Source organism: Leucoraja erinacea, chromosome 4, assembly GCF_028641065.1.
Source record: "Leucoraja erinacea ecotype New England chromosome 4, Leri_hhj_1, whole genome shotgun sequence".
NCBI lineage: Eukaryota > Metazoa > Chordata > Chondrichthyes > Rajiformes > Rajidae > Leucoraja > Leucoraja erinaceus.
The window spans coordinates 26,808,929-26,811,902 of record NC_073380.1 but is presented as its reverse complement, the minus strand read 5'-3'; the positions used below and the strand labels follow the sequence as shown (position 1 = coordinate 26,811,902).

General features: G+C 50.7%; 1 pseudogene; it reads right to left on the bottom strand.

Moving 5' to 3' along the window:
- Window positions 1–588: 588 nt before the first annotated feature.
- Window positions 589–694, bottom strand: LOC129696790 (U2 spliceosomal RNA; annotated as a pseudogene).
- Between the last annotated feature and the right edge of the window lie 2,280 nt (window positions 695–2,974).

Genomic DNA, 2,974 nt, shown 5'->3' with positions numbered 1-2,974 from the left:
CTCTGATGGGGTAGAAGCATTGTGCAGCCCTCAAAGAGGTACTGCTGTGGGTTTATCACGTTGGAGCAAGGCTCCATACACCGCTTCTTCCCGCTCCAGCCCTCTCGGGCGCTGGTTTCCGGCGGTTTTATGCAAAGTCGGACCCTTCTGAGTCCACTACCTTGTTTGATTTGTGTCTAGCCTTACCGCTCGGCCACATGGATCTGGCCGGTGCGGGGCCGACATCGGGCACAACTGATCCCACTACGGATGATCCAAGTGCCGCTGGCTACTGCTGGCTGCCCGCTGTTCCACGGTCCTCCTTCTCCAGTTTTGTCCTTCCTTCCATGGAGTGGATATGGCCGGTGTGGAGGATAACTGGCACAGCTGCTTCCATCTATTCCTTTAACCCGGCTCCAACGCTCTCAGCACTCCTGGCTGCTCCTTTATCTTAGACCCCTGGGACCGACCCCGTACTGACGGTACTGGTCCCTTGTGGTCGTTGCAGCCGGTCAACCCCACTCTAATGCCCTCAATTCTGGGCACTCCTACTTATATGGTCCTTAGATAAGGGACATATAAGACATTAAAACTGATGATAACAGCTACTATAGTTTTTATATAATATATGGTCCCTAGATAAGGGATGTATCAGATATTAAACTGATAAGAACAGATACTACACTTGATCTTAGCCAAAAGGCCGAGAAGCGATTATTGTAACTAAAAACCCCGCTGGGACCGACCCTGGTACTCACATACTGGTCCCTTGTAGTAGATTGCAGCCAGTCAACTGTAAAGTCCTTTGCTGCCGAGAAATGAACTTTCTCACCGTGCTGGAGCGAAGTTGGGCACAGGTGTTTTCCCTCTCCGGGAATCGATGTGCCCATGCTGCTCCCGCCGTTGCCAGATGCTCCTGCCGCTGCCTGTGCTCCTGCAGCTGCCTGTGCTCCTGCAGCTGTCAGTGCTCCTGCAGCTGCCAGTGCTCCTGCAGCTGCCAGTGCTCCTGCAGCTGCCAGTGCTCCTGCAGCTGCCAGTGCTCCTGCAGCTGTCAGTGCTCCTGCAGCTGCCGGCTGCCACTGCTGCTGCCACTGCCGCTGCCGGCTGCCGCTGCCGCTGCTGCTGCCGCTCCTCCGCGGTTCTCCCGCCGGCCTTCTGCAGCTTACATGGACCCGGTCCATGTCTGCACCTAGAAGGTAAGTTGAAGGAAACGCAGGGTCTCTTACCTGCTGTTCCCGACTTTCCTTCTCCCGCTGGTGACCGTCGTTCCCTGTGTCGGGTTCGAGCCGCTTGGACCGACCCCGGTGTTCACGAGCCTGGTCCTACGCGGCAGTTCCGCAGCCGGTAAACCCGGCTGTCTTCCTATTGATCCCCTGGACCCGGTGCCTACCTTTTGAAGAAGGTTTTCGGCCCGAACGTCCAGTTCCTTAGCTCCGTCAGTGCCGCTGCACTCGCTGAGCATTTCCAGCCCTGCTGTGAACCCCGGGTACTTACAGCGCTGGTCCGTGCTGTCTGTCCCGCAGCCTCTGCGCTGGCTGCTAGCGACTGCTCCCAAGCCAGTCTCATTTGAGACTGGCATAGGGACCCCTTTGCTTTGCTTCCCGCCCGGCCGAGAAGTGAATTTTGCCGGTGCGGGAGCAAAGTCGGGCACAGGTTGTTCCCCTCCAGGGAAACTCGTGCCGTTGCTGCTGCCGGCTGCTCGCCCTCCACGGGTCTCCCCGCCAGCTTTCCGCAGCCTCCTAAAAGTAAGTAGCAAAAAGGAACGCAGAGTCTCTTACCTGCTGTTCCCGACTTTCAAATTCTCCCGCTTGGGGAACGCCGTTCCCCCCTGTGTGACTCGTTGCAATGCGTGTAGCGATATGACACGCATGCGTGGAAGCGGGGTTCTTCACGAAGTCACTCACGTGACTCCGAAGTAAAAATAAAAGTTTTCAGTCTTGTTTTAAAAGTGGTCAAAGTTGAGGCAAGTCTTAAATCTTCAGGAAGTTTATTCCAGCTATTTGTTGCATAGTAACTAAATCCTGCTTTCCCATGTTTTGTATTTACTCTGGGAATCACTAACAGATTTGTTTCAGAAGATCTTAGCGGTCTAGAAGGCTTATATAGTGGAAGCATGTCAGTGATATACTTTGGCCCTAAACCATGTAGTGATTTATAGGTGAGCAGCAGGATTTTGAAATCAATTCTCTGACATACAGGGAGCCAATGTAAGGATTTAAGAATTGGTGTAATGTGTTCAAATTTTTTGGTCTTTGTTAGAACTCTAGCAACAGCGTTCTGAACAAGCTGTCGCTGCCTGACAGTTTTTTTCGGAAGACCTGCAAGGAGACCGTTATAATAATCTAGCCTACTAGTAATAAATGCATGTACAAGTTTTTCTAAGTCTTGAGCTGACATGAGTCCTCTTAATCTTGCTACGTTTTTGAGGTGATAGTAGGCCGATTTTGTTACTGATTTGGTGTGACTGTCGAAATGTAAATCTGAATCCATAATAATCCCATGATTTCTGGCTTTGTTTGAAGTTTTCAGGGACAGAGAGTGAAGGTGTTGGGTTACTTTAAGCCTTTCTTTTTTAGCACCAAAAACAATTATCTCCGTTTTGTCCTTATTTAGTTGGAGGAAATTTTGGCACATCCAGTCTTTGACTTGCTCAATGCGCTGGCACAGCAGATCTATGGGGCGATAGTCATTTGGTGATAACGCTACATAGATTTGAGTGTCATCAGCATAGCAGTGGTGGTCAATATTATTATATCGCATGATTTGCTCTAGTGGGAGCATGTAGATGTTGAATAAAGAGGGCCCTAAGATCGAACCTTGCGGGACTCCACACGTCACGTTGGTTGGTTCTGATACAAAGTCGCCAATGGAAACAAAATAGTTCCTATCTTGTAGATATGACCTGAACCAACTTAAGACTGTGCCTGAGAGCCCCACCCATTTTTCCAACCTGTCCAAAAGTATTGAGTGATCAACAGTGTCGAATGCAGCACTG